This window comes from Schistocerca piceifrons, chromosome 9 (assembly GCF_021461385.2).
Source record: "Schistocerca piceifrons isolate TAMUIC-IGC-003096 chromosome 9, iqSchPice1.1, whole genome shotgun sequence".
Lineage (NCBI taxonomy): Eukaryota > Metazoa > Arthropoda > Insecta > Orthoptera > Acrididae > Schistocerca > Schistocerca piceifrons.
This window is the reverse complement of record NC_060146.1, coordinates 35,661,888-35,682,438: the sequence shown is the minus strand read 5'-3', so window position 1 is coordinate 35,682,438 and position 20,551 is coordinate 35,661,888. Positions and strand designations below refer to the sequence as shown.

General features: G+C 45.4%; 1 protein-coding gene across 1 annotated transcript in view; it reads left to right on the top strand.

The window, feature by feature from the left end:
- The window catches only part of LOC124716672, a 380,414-nt gene that overhangs the window by 72,576 nt on the left and 287,287 nt on the right, over window positions 1-20,551 (top strand). Inside the window, exon 2 of the mRNA XM_047243209.1 lies at window positions 17,666-17,714. The gene's annotated coding sequence lies outside the window, so the exon portion shown is untranslated. The remainder of the gene's footprint in view (window positions 1-17,665; window positions 17,715-20,551) is intronic.

Here is a 20,551-nt window from a genome sequence, read left to right as displayed (position 1 = left end):
AGACTTTGACATTTAATTCACTTCAACAGGCCGAGCGCTGTGGCCGAGCGGTTCTAGGCGCTTCAGTCCGGAATCACGCTGCTGCTACGGTCGCACGTTCGAATCGTACCTCGGGCATGGCTGTGTGTGATGTCCTTAGGTTAGATAGGTTTAAGTGGTTCTAAGTCTATGACCTCAGATGTTAAGTGCCATAGCGCTTAGACCCATTTGAACGATTTTTTTCACTTCAACAAATGCGTCTCTTGTAGCACGCAAAATATCTAAGTGGTATTCAATATCTTGCCATACCTTCTGCAACATGTCTCGCGTGATTGTTGCAATGGAATCTCTGATGCGTTGTTAGAATGCTATTTTGAACACAATATCTTTCACGTACCCTCAAAGAAAGAAATCTAAGGGGGTAATGTCAGGTGATCTCGGAGGCAATAGAATTGGGTCATCTGTTTGGGTTTCATTAAGAGAGTTGCAGACATCTAGAGTCCAATAGGGGGGTCGGGTTGGGGTGGGAAGGAGGGGAACGCCATCTTGCTGAAAGATGGGTGTTTCTTGTATATCCTGTAGCTGGGGTACGGCAAAATTCGCAAACATGTCCATCTAATCATACCCACTTACACTGCTTTCAAGGAAGAAAAATGGGCCAATCACTCGATCACACATTAACCCTCACCAGACATCAACCTTTGGACTGTCCCGAATATGTTCTCGTACGACATGAGCATTTTCTGATCCCCTGAACTGGATATTATGACATTTAACTAAGCTAGAAAAATGAAATATAGTCTCGTCAGAAAAACATGTGCGCTTCAAGAAATTACTGTCCTCATCCGAACGGTTTAGCATGTCCCTTGCAAATTGTTCACGTTTCCGTCGATCATCTGCTTGTGGCAGGGGTAAAATACAGGGAGCGAAAGGCTATTTACAATTTGTACAGAAACCAGATAGCAGTTATAAGGGTCGAGGGGCATGAAAGGGAAGCAGTGGTTGGGAAGGGAGTGAGACAGGGTTGTAGCCTCTCCCCGATGTTGTTCAATCTGTATATTCAGCAAGCAGTTGAACGGAATGGATAGTGTCTTGAAACGAGGATATAAGATGAACATCAACAAAAGCAAAACGATGATAATGGAATGTAGTCGAATTAAGTCGGGTGATGCTGAGGAAATTAGATTAGGAAATGAAACACTTAAAGTAGTAAGAGAGTTTTGCTATTTGGGGAGCAAAATAACTGACGATGGTCGAAGTAGAGAGGATATAAAATGTAGACTGGCAAGGAAAGCGTTTCTGAAGAAGAGAAATTTATTAACATCGAGTATAGATTTAAGTGTCAGGAAGTCGTTTCTGAAACTATTTGTATGGAGTGTTACCATGTATAGAAGTGAAACGTGGACGATAAATAGTTTGGATAAGAAGAGAATAGAAGCTTTCGAAATGTTGTGCTACAGAGGAATGCTGAAGATTAGATGGGTAGATGACATAACTAATGAGGAGGTATTGAATAGGATTGGGGAGAAGAGGAGTTTGTGGCACAACTTGACGAGAAGAAGGGATCGGTTGGTAGGACATATTCTGAGGCATCAAGGGATCACCAATTTAGTACTGGAGGGCAGCGTGGAGGGTAAAAATCATAGAGGGAGACCAAGAGATGAATACACTAAGCAGATTCAGAAGGATGTAGGTTGCTGTAGGTGCTGGGAGATGAAGAAGCTTGCAGAGGATAGAGTAGCATAGAGAGTTGCATCAAACCAGTCTCAGGACGGAAGACCACAACAACAACAACAACATCTGCTTGTAATGCCTGGACAGTGTGAACGTTCGCGAACCACTTCATGCGCTCTTTGCCACTTTAAGTTCCCGCGCAGTTTGTCTAGTCGATATCCGTGGCGGCCTCGTGAATGCTGTTTAGTTGCCTGCGCGGCCTCCTCCGAAACAGGAGGACTGCTTATCCGTTTCCGATCCGACCGTGTTGCTAAAACAGTTTCTATTCATGGCCTGATAAATTTGACACGCGGTGCTTTCTCTCCATAATGAGGCGCAAACTTTCGCTGCACAATAATCGGTGATTTGATTTCTGCTAGTCACACCGTACAACTCATTGACCTTTCCCTGGGCGGAAGCCATTTTTACGATGTAGTCTACACAGCGCTCCTTGTGGCGTAGGTGTTAAATGAGACACATATGCATAGCACAGAAATTTCATGGTTTCCCCTTTAGAACTGAACAAAAAACAGACGTTACCGTCACAAATATAATTAATATTTAATCCTGAAATCAGGGTAAACATCCATAAACACCCTGTAGTTTTAATATATTTGGAGAATATTGTTAATTTTTCTGTTACAGAGCTTTATGGTGAGTAAAATAAGTGTATTTTTAAAAGTAGTTACATAATGTGTGGAAAGTTAAGCCAAACTTCCTCAGTCGTTGACGCGTTGCTGTCTTTCGAAATTAGTTTTAGCTTGGATTGAACGTAAAGTTCGTAAATGTGGCGATCAGTTGAACTGAACAGTAACTGAAACAAATTAAATGCTTCAATTATAATGTTACTAACACCAGAAGGAGGCAGATCTATAAATAATTTAGATGCTAGGAACGTGGTGTTATTAACGCACCGCTATTGTGTGTGTCGTACGACCTCCATAGCATGCTCAGTAAAGGTTGCAGATACGTTACTAACGAATACCTGAGCTAATTTCTGCCAACCACCATCTTTCAGTAGTGTTTAGTGGAGCTGGTATGTGACATGATCGACGCCGAACGGAATCCTTTATCAGAGAAGAATCACCGAATCATTCACAAAAATTTATTGAGCGTAATAAACGCAAGACACGTTAAAATGATCGCCATTAATCTCGGGGTCGCGATTTCCTAAGAGCAGTAATAAATTAATGACTGAGTGCAATGCACGTTCCGCCATTGCGTGTCTTCACAGTGATCTGCCGACTTCGCTATTTCACCCAAAAACGATCTGAAACAGGATTAATTTGTACACAAAACATATAAATGACCACACTGGGAGAACTTAGGATAAGAATTATAACAAAAGGCTTTTTAGACCTGCTTCATATTTAATTACAAGAATAAAATCAGTGCACATTGAATGAACTTACGATATGAGTCGACTTACGAAGGCATGCTGAGGAAGACAACATGTGAAAAATATGCAGAGCTACGCTTCTAAGACAAACGGAACAGAACTTTGAATATCATTTTTGTTACAGCCACAGTCTGATTTTTACATTTCTCATTTCCTTTGGGGGTGCTTTTACATTATATGGTTCTGAGTTACAGAGATTTACAAGAAACTTTTATGTCTTCAAATAAAATAAAGGGCACCTACGAGCGAAACACAGGTTCCTGCTGAATGCTACAAGAAAAATAGGCCTTTACGTAAGGTAGTAATTGTATTGTATTGTACTAAACTGGGGACCTAGAAACGACGGAGAGGCTTCGTCCCCGCCGTAGTCCTCAGTGGTACACAACCCCACAACCGGCTACAGCAGTCTACTCACCCCACCGCCGCCCTACACCGAACCCAGGGTTATTGTGCGCTTCGCCTCCCACAGACGAGTGTAACCCCAAATTTTTGCGTGGTAGTGTAATTATGGTGTACGCGTACGTGGAGACAGTGTTTGCCCAGCAATCGCCGACATAGTGTATCTGAGGCGGAATAAGGGGAACCAGCCCGCATTCGCCGAGGCAAAGGGAAAACTGCCTAGAGTGTGTGTGTTTGAGGTTTACGGGCGCTAAACAGCGGGGTCATCAGCGCCCAAGAAAACTGCCTAGAAACCATCCGCAGACTGGGCGGCACACCGGACCTCGACACTAATCCGCCGGGCGGATTCGTGCTGGGGACCGCCACGCCTTCCCGCCCAGAAAAAGTAGTAATACTTCATCGTGTAGTATCTTGTACCTTGAAATGTAAGAAAGTCTTCTAGCGCGCAACACGTGATGTTTGCAAATGAACTGGGTTTCCTTAATTAAATTTCAGTTACTGATTTTTGATGTGTGGTAGAGTAATAGTGTAACACATGTACTGTTAAACACCGTGCTGCCTAGATTTTCTCAACTACATCACTTCAGAAAGTGAATAGAATATTTGTTCCTAGGTACCTTGGAACAGTTTTTCTGTTTTTCACGCGCCGAAAACATTACTTTTTCCGGAGTAATTTCAGAAAAGAAATGCGGAACATGTAAGGGTGAGCCGGTAGGTACGGCGTATGCTTTAAGGAGTGTTAATGTTAGCGATTCCGAACTAAGAACGCCTTATGGACATATGATGAACGATTTGCGAGACAGAACACATTCAGTGTCAGTTTGGTACGTTTCCCTCGATCAGCTCGAGAACTACACCCTCCAACGACAAAATGTGGCAGTCAAAAAATTAAAGATTAATTTTCGTACAAGAGAAATTCTATTCACTTTTTGTCCAGGAGCAATGGTCTGCGCGGAGAGAGCGCGAGAATATCAAAATCTCGAGCGATGCGCATGCGCTTCGATTAGGTAATCTTTGAAGGCCAATTTCTGGTAGTTTCCCAAGTTGATAGACCGCAAGCGTCCTGCATCAAACTGTTCGTCTCAGCTTCTTCTACATCACTGATGTACGTTGTAAACAATGATGATGGTTGAGTAATACGAAAATAAATAACAATGTGAATTAAATGTGTTGTATCTCGGAAAGCATTCGAAATAAGGCACATGTTGTATGCCGTGTATATTTCTATTGTGTATTGTCAAACCACAATTTATGAAAGATGTTTACATTTTATTAGTAGATGTTGTGGTAGCAGGGATTGTCTGCACCAGAAAGCATTGCTGGCAGGAGAGACCGCATATTGAAATAATTTAAAAAAGGGCGGGAGAGACCGCGTATGGATAGATTTTAAGAAAAGAGCGGGAAAGACCGCGCATTGATACATTTTTAAATGGTAGCAGGGATTGTGTGCACCAGAAGGCATTGTTGGCAGAAGAGCCCGCACTTCAGCGTTCGTAGCAAGTCAGTAGTAAGCGAGATGTGAAGCGAGTCGGTAGCAGGTCTGAAGCGAGAGGTTGAGAGGAGCGGTGTGCTTGCGAGCCACCAGCTATGTTTTACAAAAGATTATAAACGGATGTACAGAGACATCAGCTAACTATTATCATAAGAGGAACTAATATTATTGGAATATTTTTTTTTGAGAAACTCAAGATTATTCAATGTATGTTTGCGCAATGCTAGTTGTAAGATTATTGTAAAAAGTAAGTCCCATTTGCGCATTTGTAAAATCATTTCATTCAGAATATAATTAATTTTTGCCATCAATATTGCATTGCTGATTATAATGCAACCCAAAAACCAGCAACGTAAAACTTTGCAAAATTTTATTGTTGTCAAGAAAAAGTTTAACTATGAATTACGTAACTTCAGTCAAGAATAACGTCAGCTTTGGTAATAAATACAGCCATTTATTATGACATCCCACCAGTAGCTAATAAAGTACAGTAAAACAGAGTAAGTGTATTCATGTTGTTCGATGTAGCAGTCAGATGGCGATCCAATAACAGTAAAAAAAGGTAAGGAACAGTTTTGGGTTATTGCAGGTAATGACTGAGGGCCACATTCAATGTTTCGTCGAAATAATCAGAAAATAACTTTTAATAAGCAGCATTTAAATTTGTATGCGAAGATTGAGAAAGGGAATTAATTTCAAAGGGAAGATTTCATTTATTATTATTATTATTATTATTATTATTAGTAAGCAAGAGATAGAAATCCTCAGGGAAGGTTTCATAGGTTATTGTAGAAGGGAAATTTGCGTAACAAAAAGAGGTATAGAGGAGACGGGAAGGCTTCAATGTCCATACGATGTTTTTAGTTCAGAGCCACTTACACTACCATACCTCGAAGCACGTATTTTTTTCTCCTGGCTCACCCTGTACAATGAATGTTATTATTTCAAAATGGAATAAGAAAAGAAAAACGTATATTGCACTTCTTTTACAGGTCTATTAAGTCTTACAAGTATTCCAAGGGACGACACACTTCCCTACTGAATATTACCCATTGTTCTCTTTGACTTACAATGGGAGAACGTTACTAGTATGTTTGTCGTAGCCGAAACGCTGTTCGGAAGATTTGACTGAGTAATTACCTAAGACTTGGTGGAGGGAAAGAAGCGTGATGATGTGTGAGTTAACGTCGCGCTAAAGATAGGGGCAGGTGCAGACAGGTGGAGATGCAGTCCATTGCGAAGACGACGGATCCCAAGACGGTGTGCTGCTTCATCAGCATTCCGAGCAGAGGTGAGCGCCAGCGCGGCTCGGGGAAGCGGACGCCCTGCCCTTGCTGACAGCTGACGGCGCGGTCGCTGACCATGTCGACACTTCCGTGTGCTCAGCAGGGCTGCGTGCGGACCTCTACATCAGGGGTGTCGAATCCGCGGCCCAAAGCAGTTATCAGTACGGCCCAAGAAGTGGGCATCTATCACACGATCGGAGAATACCGCTTAGGCCGACGTTGCACTATCGTATTTCTTTGTCAAAGTTGATATGTCATATATTTACATCAAAGAAATTTGATGCTATAATAGGGGACTTCGTCAAATCTCGCCTGTCGTCAAATAAATACACTATGTGATCAAAAGTATCCGGACATCCCCAAAAACATACGTGTTTCATATTAGGAGCATTGTGCTGCCACCTACTGCCAGGTGCTCCATGTCAGCGACCTCAGTAGTCATTAGACATCGTGAGAGAACAGAATGGGGCGCTCCGCGCAACTCACGGACTTCGAACGTGGTCAGGTGATCGGGTGTCACTTGTGTCATACGTCTGTACGCGAGATTTCCACACTCCTAAACATACCTAGGCACACTACTTCTGATGTGATAGTGAAGAGGAAACGTGAAGGGACACATACAGCACAGCGTACAGGCCGACCTCATCTCTTGAGTAACAGAGACCGCCGACAGTTGAAGAGGGCCGTAGTGTGTAATAGGCAGCCGTCTATCCAGACCATCATACAGGAATTCCAAACTGCATCAGGATCCATTGCAAGTAGTACGACAGTGAGGCGGGAGATAAGAAAACTAGGATTTCATGGTCGAGCGGCTGCTCATAAGCCACAAATCACGCCGGTAAATGCCAAACGACGCCTCGCTTGGTGTAAGGAGCGTAAACATTGGACGATTCAACAGTCGAAAAACGTTGTGTGGAGTGACGAATCACGGCACACAGTGTGACGATTCGATGACAGGTTGTAGGTATGGCAAATGCTCGGTGAACGTTATCTGCCAGCGTGTGTAGTGCCGACAGTAAAATTCGGAGGTGGTGGTGTTATGGTGTGGTAGTGTTTTTCATGGAGCGGACTTGCACTCCTTGTTGTTCTGCGTGACACTATCACAGTCAGGCCTACATTGATGTTTTAAGCACCTTCTTGCTCCCCACTGTTAAAGAGCAATTTGGGGATGGCGACATGCATCTTTCAACACGATCGAGCACCTGTTCATAAAGCACGGCCTGTGGCAGAGTGGTTACATGACAATAACATCCATGTAATGGACTGGCCTGCACAGAGTCCTGACCTGAATCCTATAGAACAACTTTGGCATGTTTTGGAGCGCTAACTTTGTGCCAGGTCTCACCGACTGACGTCGATACCTCTCCTCAGTCCAGCACTCCGTGAAGAATGAGTTGCCATTCCCCCAAGAAACCTGCCAGCACCTGAATGAACGTATGCCTGCGAGAGTGGAAGCTGTCATCAAGGTGGGGCAACACCATACTGAATCCCAGCATTATCGATGGAGGGCGCCACGAACTTGTAAGTCATTTTCAGCCAGGGTTCGGATACTTTTGATTACAAAGTGTATGATCAAATCTAGGGCGTCGGCGTAGATTTGATCACAAAAGTCGTTCGTCTTGAGTTGAGTGCAATGTCAAACGTAACCGCTTGGAGCGCTGGCGCCGCTACAGCTATCTGACGTTTCTATAGTGTGTTTGTAAGCATCGCTTAAAACTTGGTGTGTTCATTTGCTTCGAGTAAGAGGGGTGGGGGGGGGGGAGGGGAGGGAGGGGGGGAGGAAGGAGCACAGTGCATGCTATTAATTGTGTTGATGGGCAGGTGGAATATGCTGCAGGTGATTTCATATCCACAATCACAGCTACGGCCATCCACCTCTACATCTGGAAACATCCAGGCAGCTTTTCAGCAAGCCAAAATAGAGGACGTGATCACACTCTAAAACAAACAAAAATTGTTTCTTAGCTATCCGTTCTACTTTGTCTATTTTTGAACTCTAGATCCCACAAATTAAAAAGCGCTTCATTTGTTACGTACTTTTTATTAATTTTGTAGTTGTTGGAACACTAATTTCACTAATTAAATTGTTCAAAAATAAAAACAGTTCTTATTGCCCATATAGTGTACTAAACATTTATTTACCTCCATATATTCTCCCTTCAGTGCTTTATAAATCGCTTCACACGTTTCTGTAATTATTTTGGTTATTAAGCAATGTGATATTCGAGTACTGTGTTGTAAACTAGAGTATCTCTCTCCTGTATCAAGAAACCCCAGTGCCACAGTTTGCCTGTCTTCTGCATGTATAGCATTTCTCAAGAGAGTATTCTCTTTTGTAATATGAGAAGCCACTTTACTGAGCAAATACTGAAATACACTCTCATCCACTCGTAAACAATTTATATGTAAGAGTTGACATCCTCCACTTGCAGCTCTCGTAACAAAATTTGCTGAATGCTTTTATCATCTCGCCGTTAATACCTACGGCTTCATCCAAGTATGTTTTCTTTTTTTCCGCCGTTTTTGTTCCAAATGCACATACAATGCAATTGTGGTACTAGTAACTGCAGCCCATAGTAACAAGTTGTCCGCCATCTTGAAATCTGACGAAAAACGTGACGACAGTGCTATACCCCTTTTTAGCGCCAAGTCAAAGACTTCTGTCAAAGAAAATTGACGAATATTTGACCATATTTCCTTGTCAAAGAAATATGATAGTGTAATACCGGCCTTATGTAAAGTTATGATAAATTGTTGTGAGATGTATGGTCATAACACCCATTACGTATTCTCCAGCCGATGTCTTACATTTGAAAATGACGACGTAGGTCGTTGAAACCGGCACTGTAATCTCCTCTTTTAAAGCAAAGTTTTATGTACTGTGACTATGGCTTCGCTATAGTAACATATATAAACATACGTTATAATGCCGTGATTTAAAACTAAGAGAAGACATTTTTTTATTGCAGAGCTTCCTCTCTTTCATCTGTCCTTCATCTGTTCTTTAGTTCATTTTTACTTCTTGTTTTCATATTTTCACCAATATATTTAACGTTGTCTGTTTTCTTGGTGTTTCTGTACTTGGTTTTTAAAATTATTTGTAGATTATTTTCATTCTGTCTTAACCAACAGTATTTGTAGGCCTGCCTTCTCTGCTGTTTCTTTCAGAAGTTCAAGTCTCTTCTTTGCGTTCTCTAAGGTTCCATCTATTATTATGGCATAGTCTGCAAGACCAAACGGTTTAATGCTTATTTCGATCTACCCAGCTGTATCTATTCAGTAAATTTTTGTTTTTCTTCCTCTACTTTCCATTCCCTTATAAATTTTTCCAGCATACAGTTGAGCAGTAATGGTAACAAACCGTCTCCTTGTCTGATTTCTGACAGAATTTTGAAGGCACTAGACGTTGTTCCAAAAAATTTAACTTTAGATACACCGTCATTGCCAACCCGCCCGGGTAGCCGAGCGCGCTGACGCGCTGCTTCCTGGACTCGGGTACGCGCGCCGGCCCCGGATCGAATACGCTCGACGGATTAACGACGAGAGCCGGCGTGCTGGCCAGCCTGGACGTGGTTTTTAGGCGGTTTTCCACATCGCGCTAGGTGAATACCGGGCTGGTCCCCACGTTCCGCCTCAGTTACACGCGTCACAGACATTTGAAACACGTCCGCACTACGATTTACACTCGACGCAGACATTTGGGGTACACTGATACTGTCCCGGGGGGTGCGGGATGGCGGCAGGAAAGGCATCCGGCCATCCCTAACACTAACATTACCACATCCGTTGTAACCATGCCGACACTGCGATCGCTGCGGGACTATGGCGTAAGCGAAAGAAAGAATACACCGTCATTGCCGCTCCCAAGCCCGAGGCGCCATCTCGCGAGTATGGGGAAGAAGGAGGGGGGGACGAGTAAGAAACTGGTAAGGAAAAACATGGATCAGCTGGCCCGGGTGGCTGTACCATGCAACGCTCTCTTACCAGGGTTACAATGAAGTCCTGAATGGCAAGGAAGGCAGCCCTGCCGTTAGGGTTAACGTAAAAGTAAGAAATTAAAATCGAAACCTGTCTGTTCCCGGATGTGGTGGTGTTTGGTCAACGCCTGTACCCTATGGTAGGGGTGGTTGGAAAAGAACACTCCAACAATCTTAGACACGTCCACCCACATTTCAAAAATAGGATAATTAAATAGTGTGATGAAGCCGGCCGCTGTGGCCGAGCGGTTGTAGGCACTCCAGTCCGGAACCGCGCTGCTGCTACGGTCGCAGGTTCGAATCCTGCCTCGGGCATGGATGTGTGTGATGTCCTTAGGTTAGTTAGGTTTAAGTAGTTCTAAGTTCTAGGGGACTGATGACGTCAGATGTTAAGTCCCATAGTGCTTAGAGCCATTTGAACCATTTTGTATGATGAAGAAACGATTATTATTATTATTGCTGAGTAGTACTAGTACTATTAGTACAGAGTGCGGCACGTAAAACCGACAAGTCGTCCACAGCGCTAATGTTCCAGTACGTCGCGCGCCCAACAATAATGGAAAACGAGAAACGCCGCACAGACAGTCGCGCACGAACTGACCATTGCCTGTGATGTGCCGACGCTAAGCGAACTTTCTTGTTGGGTGAGGCCGCTGCAGCCGCAGCCAGTGAAACTCGTCGAAACCAGTTGAGAAAAAGACTTTATTGTGTGAAGCCGGATGAGTGTAAGTGTGCGTTAATGCCGTACTCGTCACCCGAGCGTGTTGCCATTGTTGAATCGTTCATTCGCAGTGGATCTTTTGTGAAAACAAAGGATCTATTTCAGGAGGCAGCAAAAAGCACCGTACAGGGATTGATCGATCAGTGGCGGAGTTCAGGGTCTGTTCAAAATGCTCCCAGGAACAGTCCACGACCTGTCTGCACACCTGAGTTAAAGATGCAGGTTGAGAAAATAATGACTAGACGTTCTCGTAAGTCGTCCGAGAACCTGAATCAACAGGTTCAAGCGAGTCAGAGAAGTTGCAGACGTTGCTTAAGGGGTCTCAAGTTAAAACCGTACTGGATAAGTGTTGTGCTAGAACTGAAGGCGCCTGACCTGCAGAAGAGAGTGAATTTCTGTTCGTCGCTGTTGAGAAATGTTGCCAGTGGTATTTTGGACTCACTAAGGCTCTTCGTGAGTGACACGGCGTGGTTCCACCTGTCTGGGTACATACACTACTGGCCATTAAAATTACTACACCGAGAAGAAATGCAGATGATAAACGGGTGTTCATTGGACAAATATATTATACTAGAACTGATATGTGATTACATTTTCACGCAATTTAGGTGCATAGATCCTGAGAAATCAGTACCCAGAACAACCACCTCTGGCCGTAATAACGGCCTGGATACGCCTGGGCATTGAGTCAAACAGAGCTTGGATGCCGTGTACAGGTACAGCTGCCCATGCAGCTTCGACACGATACAACACTTCATCAAGAGTATTGACTGACGTATTGTGACAAGCCAGTTGCTCGGCCACCATTGACCAGACATTTCCAATTGGTGAGAGATCTGGAGAATGTGCTGGCCAGGGCAGCAGTCGAACTTTTTCTGTATACAGAAAGGCCCGTACAGGACCTGCAACATGCGGTCGTGCAATATCCTGCTGAAATGTAGGGTTTCGCAGGGATCGAATGAAGGGTAGAGCCCCGGGTCGTAACACATCTGAAATGTAACGTCCACTGTTCAAAGTGCCGTCAATGCGAGCAAGAGGTGACCGAGACGTGTAACCGTCGGCACCTCACACCATCACGCCTGGTGATACTGCAGTATGGCGATGACGAATACACGCTTCCAATGTGCGTTCACCGCGATGTCACCAAACACGGATGCGACCGTCATGATGCTGTAAACAGAACCCGGATTCATCCGAAAAAATGACGTTTTGCCATTCGTGCACCCAGGTTCGAAGTTGAGTACACCATCGCAGGCGCTTCTGTCTCTGATGCAGGGTCAAGGGTAACCGCAGCCACGCTCTCCTTGCTAATAGTCCATGCTGCAGTAACGTTGTCGAAACTGTTCCTGCAGATGGTTGTTGTCTCGCAGACGTCCCCATGTGTTGACTCAGGGACCGAAACGTGGCTACACGATCCGTTACAGCTGTGCGGATAAGATGCCTGTCATCTCGCCTGCTAGTGATACGAGACCGCTGGGATCCAGCAGTCCGCAGCTCGTGGTCGCGCGGTAGCGTTCTCGCTTCCCGCGCCCGGGTCCCCGGGTTCGATTCCCGGCGGGGTATGGGATTTTCTCTGCCTCGTGATGACTGGGTGTTGTGTGCTCTCCTGAGGTTAGTTGGGTTTAAGTAGTTCTAAGTTCTAGGGGACTGATGACTACAGATGTTAAGTCCCATAGTGCTCAGAGCCATTTGGACCATTTGGATCCAGCACGGCGTTCCGTATTAACCTCCTGAACCCACCGATTCCATAATCTGCTAACAGTCATTGGGTCTCGACCAACGCGAGCAGCAGTGTCACGATACTATAAACCGCAATCGCGATAGGCTATAATTCGTCGGAAACGTGATGGTACGCATTTCTCCTCCTTACACGAGGCATCACAACAACGTTTCACCAGGCAACGCCGGTCAACTGCTGTTTGTGTATGAGAAATCGGCTGGAAACTTTCCTCATGTCAGCACGTTGTAGGTGTCACCACCGGCGCCAACCTTGTGTGAATGCTCTGAAAAGCTACTCATTTGCATATCACAGCTTCTTCTTCCTGTCGGTTAAATTTCGCGTCTGTAGCACGTCATCTTCGTGGTGTAGCAATTTTAATGGCGAGTAGTGTAATTATAGCCTGACTTTCCTTACAACTGACCCTTGTAGAGGACGTGCATGGTTAGAGGGCAGTTAGCTCCGTACCTGGATCTAATGTAAACACAACTTACATTCCGTATTACAGTTACGCTGGTATTCTCCGTTCAGTAGAGTTGGGAAGGTTGAGACAGGTGCAGCCGGCATTCCTGCGCGTATAACGGTGTGTTCGCGCCAGGCGAACCTGCTGCCGCTGCGTCGTGCCTGTTGTGTTGTGCCTGCCCTTTCTCTCTCTCTCTCTCTCTCTCTCTCTCTCTCTCTCCCCTCTCCCTCTATCTATCTTCTCCCTCCCCCTCTTTACCTCTACTCTGGCTTCGCCCGCCTCTGGAGAACGGAGTCCCCAGACGCACCGTTACTGCCTCACCCCGCGTTACCGTATGCAAACGGCCCAAAGCCGGCAGCTACCGTCACTGGCTGCTCCACATCCACATCTGTGTGAATATTCCGCAAGCCAGTCTACAGTGTGTCGCGGCGGAATTGGTCTTCGTGACAATATCAACGATTTTCTGCCCTAGCTCATTCGCGCAGTGAGCGAACGGAAAAATGACTGCAAGGATAATCGTAAGTCCTAATTATCATTTCGAAAGAATGACGTTGTAATCTTGAAACTTGGTGATACTATCATCCCTTGTCTACATGTTCACCGTTCAGTGATGCATTTCTCCTACGATAGATGGCTGACTTGGCGGAGACCTCGGTTATAGGAGTCAGTATTTCGGCTGTTCAGGAAACGTTCTACATCTACATCTACATAGATACCACGCAAGTGACAGTGCGGTGCTTGGCGGAGGGTACTCTATACCACTACTTGTCATTTTCTTTCCTGCACCATTCGCAAAGAGAGCGAGGGAAAAATCTGTATCTATATGCCTCCGTATGTGTCCTAATTTATCGTATCGTATCTTTGTAGTATTTACGTTGGCGGCTGTAGAACCGTTCTGCAGTCAGCTTAAAATGCCGTTTCTCTAAATTTTCCCAATAGTGTTCCTCGAAAAGAACCTCGCCTTATCTTCAGGGACCCTCATTTGAGTTCCTGAAGCATTTCCGTAACACTTACGTGTTGTTTGAACCTACCGCTAACAAATCTAGCTGCGCCAACGGAATTGCTTCGATTTTTCTTCAATCCGACCTGGTATGGATCCCAAACTCTTGAGCAGTACTCAAGAATAGGTCCTGTGTGCGGTCTCCTCTCCAGGTGAACCACTCTCTCCTAAAATTTTCCCAATAAACCGAAGTCGGCCATTCGCCTTTCCTACCACACTTCTCACAAGCTCATCCACCTGATATCGTTTTGCAACGTTGCGACCGATATTTAAACGATTTCATTGTGTGAAGTAGGACACCAGTAACACTGTAACCGAATATTAGAGGTTTTTTGTTCCTACTCATCCGCATTAACTTACATTTTTCCACATTTAGAACTAGCTGCAATTCATCACACCAATCTACACTCACGCTCACAAATTAAGGATAATGCTGATACATGGTGAAACAACGCTCTGGTGGGCGGTTTGCGGGTTAAAATCACCTCGGGGTATGACCATGCGGTGCATTTGACCTGCGGTCGTCGCACGGTAGACCTGTCAGCAGTCCACATACGCACAGGTGTGTTGGTGTATGTCAGAGTACGGTGCAACGAGTAAGGGTGCAGACATCTTCAGACGTTCTAATGCTGATTGTGTGTTGTAAATGGCTCAAAGAACACACATTGATGACGTTATGAGGGGTAGAATACTAGGGCGACTGGACGCTGGTCAAACACAGCAGGTCGTAGCACGGGCCCTCCGTGCGCCACAAAGTGTGATCTCAAGATCATTGCAAGGATTCTAGCAGACAGGAAAAGTGTCTAGGCGCTACAGTACGGGACGTCCACAGTGTACAACACCACAAGAAGACCGATATCTCACCATCAGTGCCCGCAACGGCCACGGAGTACTGCAGGTAGCCTCGCTCCGGACCTTACCGCAGCCACTGGAACAGTTGTCTCCAGACACACAGCCTACAGACTACTGCACAGACACGGTTTATTCGCCCGGAGACCTGCAAGGTGCATTCCACTGACCCCTGGTCACAGGAGAGCCCGTAAAGCCTGGTGTCAAGAACACAGTACATGGTCATTGGAACAGTGGTCCCAGGTTTTGTTCACGGACGAGTCCAGGTATAGTCTGAAAAGTGATTCTCACCGGGTTTTCATTTGGCGTGAGCCAGGAATCAGATATCAACCCATTAATGTCCTTGAAAGGGACCTGTATGGAGGTCGTGGTTTGATGGATGCTCGTACATCCCTGCATGTCTTTAACAGAGGAACTGTAACAGGTCAGGTGTATCGGGACGTCATTTTGCACCAACATGTCCGCCTTTTCAGGGGTGCAGTGGGTCCCACCATCCTCCTGATGGATGATAACGCACGAACCCACCGAGCTGCCATTGTGGAGTACCTTGAAACAGAAGATATCAGGCGAATGGAGTGGCCTGCCTGTTCTCCAGACCTAAACCTCATCTAGCACGTCTGGGATGCTCTCGGTCGACGTATCGCTGCTCGTCTTCAAACCCCTACGACACTTCAGGAGCTCCGACAGGCACTGGTGCAAGAATGGGAGACTATTCCCCAGCAGCTGCTCGAACACCTGATCCAGAGTGTGCCTATCCGTTGTGCGCCTGTGTACGTGTGCATGGTAATCATATCCCATATTGATGTCGGGGTACATGCGCAGGAAACAGTGGCGTTTTGTAGCACATGTGTTTCGGGAAGGTTTTCTCAACTTATCACCAATAGCGTGGACTCACAGATCTGTGTCGTGTGTGTTCCCTACGTGCCTATGCTGTTAGCGCCAGTTTTGTGTAGTGCCTCGTTGTGTGGCACCACATTCTGTAATTATCCTTAATTTATGGGCATGAGTGTATAAATGAGACTGCTTACAAAACACTCGTGCAACCCATCCTAGAATATTGCTAAAATGTGTAGGACCGGCACCGGTCCAGACAGGACGAACAGGGTTTCAAATGGTTCTGAGCACTATGGGACTTAACATCTGTCGTCATCAGTCCCCTAGAACTTAGAATTACTTAAACCTAACTAACCTAAGGACATCACACACATCCATGCCCGAGGCAGGATTCGAACCTGCGACCGTAGCAGTCGCGCGGTTCCCGACTGAGCGCCTGAACCGCTAGACCACCGCGGCCGGCTACGAACAGGGGAGTACAATGCTTAAACGTTCGTTCCATTTCATATCGCTTTGCAACTTTACGCCCTGACATTTAAAAGACGTGACTGTGTCACGCAGTATGCTACTAATGCTGTATTGGAAAATAACGGCCTGGTTTTTACAATTCATCTGCATTACCTCGCATTTTTCTGCATTGTACAGCTAGCTGCCAACATCACACCAACTATAAATTTTGTCGTCTTGTATCTTGCTACAGTCACTGAACTTCGAGACCTTCCTGTACACCACAACATCTTCAGCGAACAACCACTGAATATTGCCCTCCCTGTTCGCCGAATCAACAGCGAACAACGGCGATCCTGTCACACTTCCTTGGGGCACTCGATACCCCTGTCTCAGCTGAACACTCGCCGTCGAGGACAGCGTACTGGGATCTATTATTTAAGAAGTCTTCGAACCTCTCACATATCTGTGCACTTATTCCTTATACTCGTACCTTCGTTAACAGCCTGCAATGGGGCACCGTGTCAGATGCTTTCCTGAAATCTGGAAATATGAAATCAGCCTGTTGCCCTTCGTCCATAGTTCTCAGTGTATCATTCGAGAATAGGGCAAGCTGAGTTTCGCAGGAGCGATGCTTCCTAAAACCACGGCGATTGGTGGACATACGCTTCTCAGTCACCTCATCGTCTTTCTCTAAATGCCTGCCACACTATTATTTGTCCATAAGGAACCTTTAGAGAAAGGAGAATATGGGAGTGACGCAAAATTTGATAACTCATGAGTGACTGTATTTTGGGGTGGCGACATGGAGTAGAAGCACATCCTGTACACCTTCCCTCGACGTTTCGTCTTGATAGCGTGCCGTATCCTCGTCAGGAGATTTCAGGTAGTACGGTCCTCTGGCGGTTTGCTCCTTACGAACATAACGTATTACAGTGGTGGTCAACCCAGGCCCTGCTGCCCACTAGGGGGCTTTCCAGCTTTCGTGGTAAATGTAAATATCGTGTGACTAGGGCCTACCGTCGGGTAGTCCGTTTGCCGGGTTCAAGTCTTTCGATATGACGCCACTTCAGCGACTTGCTGGTCGATGGGGATGAAATTGATGATGATGATGATGATGATGATAATAACGCAATACCCAGTGCCTGAGCGGAGAAAATCTCCGACCCAACCGGGAATCGAATCCGGGCCCTTAGGATTGACATTGTCGCGCTGACCACGCAGCTACCGCTATGCATTAACTTGTTAAAGCCTTTTTGATCGCTGTATACTTTTTGAATTCTCTTAAACATAACGTCAGGTAGTAAAACGTATAAGTATTCCCTTTGTGTATGCAGCAATTAAAGCTTATTTGTTACTAACGAGATGCAATTCCTTTTTCTGTTGCAGGTAAGCATCAAAGACTGGAGCTAGCGGATATTTGACGTAGCGGATCAAGGTACTGTTTAATGACATCTGTTTCTAGCAGCAAACGTGCATTGACACACTGATATGTTGTTGTAGCTGCGATGCTAAGTGTCGCTGAGGTGACATGGTTGACGGAGTTTGAAGCGTGAGAATTTCCTGGACTTTTGTATAAGTTGCGATTATGTTTGATAATCCTCTGGATCATTCTAAAATCTTTGCTTGTTTCGTGTATGCGAGTAGACTCGACACACATTACGGAGGGAGGCGATACGCACGCCGCACGTATTTGGCGAGGCCTCGTAATATCCTTCCGGTATATACGAGGTCTGTTCAAGAAATTTCGCAACATTCGTAAATTCGCGCCAATGATGTGCTGGAGCGAAAGGCGGTTGGTGTCCCTGCTCACTTCTGTGTTTAATGTCTAACTGCCACAAGTTTCATCACTGATTGTCTGTTAGTTATTGTTCAGTGCTGTATTGAGTAGAACGTTATTTCTAACAGTTTGCGAATTTCGAGGTGGCAGAGTTAGAGGAGCAACGCGTCTGCGGTAAATTTTGCGTGAAACTCAAGAAACCCTTCACGGAGACACGGAAAATGACACAAGAACCCCTCGGCGATGAGTGCTTAAGCCGTACTCGGCGTTACAAATGGTTCACACGGTTTGAAAATGGCCGGACGGAAGTTAAAGAAACCCTTGTTCATGACGCCATTCGACGCCTACCATGATGTCAAGAACGACGACGAACCTGTACGAGCCAATCTATGGCTGACCGAGAGTTTGCAGAAGAATGTAAAATTTCAGTTGGATCATGTTATAAAATCCTGACACAGCGTCTTTGAATGCATCGTGTTGCCGCCACGCTGCCAGCTCATGAGTCAAGACCAGAAAGACCTTCGCCTCGCAGTCTCAGAAGAGCTTTTGTATCGTGCAAATGAGAACGAGATGTTGTTTGTTGTTGTTGTGGTCTTCAGTCCTGAGACCGGTTTGATGCAGCTCTCCATGCTACTTTATCCTGTGCAAGCCTCTTCATCTCCCAGTACCTACTGCAATCTACATCCTTCTGAATCTGTTTAGTGTATTCATCTCTTGGTATCCCTCTACGATTTTTACCCTCCACGCTGCCCTCCAATGCTAAATTGGTGATCCCTTGATGCCTCAGAACATGTCCTACCAACCGATCCCTTCTTCTGGTCAAGTTGTGCCACAAACTTCTCTTCTCCCCAATCCTATTCAATACTTCCTCATTAGTTATGTGGTCTACCCATCTAATCTTCAGAATTCTTCTGTAGCACCACATTTCGAAAGCTTCTATTCTCTTCTTGTCCAAACTATTTATCGTCCATGTTTCACTTCCATACATGGCTACACTCCATACAAATACTTTCAGAAACGACTTCCTGACACTTAAATCTATTCTCGATGTTAACGAATTTCTCTTCTTCAGAAACGCTATCCCTGCCATTGCCAGTCTACACTTTATATCCTCTCTACTTCGACCATCATCAGTTATTTTGCTCCCCAAATAGCAAAACTCTTTTACTACTTTAAGTGTCTAATTTCCGAATCTAATTTCCTCAGCATCACCAGACTTCGTTCGACTACATTCCATTATCCTCGTTTTGCTTTTGTTGATGTTCATCTTATATCCTCGTTTCAAGACACTATCCATTCCGTTCAACTGCTCTTCCAAGTCGTTTGCTGTCTCTGACAGAATTACGAGTACAATGTCATCGGCAAACCTCAAAGTTTTTATTTCTGCTCCATGGATTTTAATACCTACACCAAATTTTTCTTTCGTTTCCGTTACTGCTTGCTCAATATACAGATTGAATAACATCGGGGAGAGGCTACAACCCAGTCTCACTCCCTTCCCAACCACTGCTTCCCTTTCGTGCCCCTCGACTCTTATAACTGCCACCTGGTTTCTGTACAAATTGTAAATAGCCTTTCGCTCCCTGTATTTTACCCCTGCCCCGTTCAGAATTTGAAAGACTATATTCCAGTCAACATTCTCCAAGCCTACAAATGCTACAAACGTAGGTTTGCCTTACCTTAATCTTTCTTCTAAGATAAGTCGTAAGGTCAGTATTGCCTCACGTGTTCCAATATTTCTACGAAATCCAAACTGATCTTCCCCGAGGTTGATTTCTGCCAGTTTTTCCATTCGCGTGTAAAGAATTCGCGTTAGTATTTTGCAGCCGTGACGTATCTTGCTTAAGAGAATCATAACCGGTGATGAGACGTGAGTCTACCGTTATGATGTTGAGACCAAGCCTCTCCAAGACCAAAAGAAGCTCGTCATGTCAGGTCCAACGTCAAAACTATGCTGATAGTTGTCTTTGACTTTGAAGGATTAGTCATCATGAATTCGTGGCACAGGAACAAACTGTCAATCGATGGTACTATCGGGACGTGTTGCTACGCCTGCGAGAAAATGTGAGAAGGAAATGGTCTGAAATGTGGCGAGACAATCATGGCTTTTGCCTCACCATAACGTACCTGCACATTCATCCCTGTTGGTGCGCGACTGCTGCACAAAAAACGAAATCACAGTGCTACGTCTCCAGACGGTCGCGCGGGGTAGCCGAGCGGCCTGGGGCGCCTCGTCACGGTCTGTGGGAGTCCCCCCGTCGGATGTTCGAGTCCTCCCTCGGGCATGGATGTGTGTGTCGTCCTTAGCGTAAGCTAGTTTAAGATTAAGTAATGTGTAAACTTAGGGACCGACGACCTCAGCAGTTTGGTCCCATAAGACCTAACCATAGAATTCCGAAAAACTCTCCAGACGTCGCCCCTGCGGCCCAATATCGGGCCGCTGTGACATCCGAATGCTCCACAAATGGTCCCATACATATTCTATTGGAGACAGA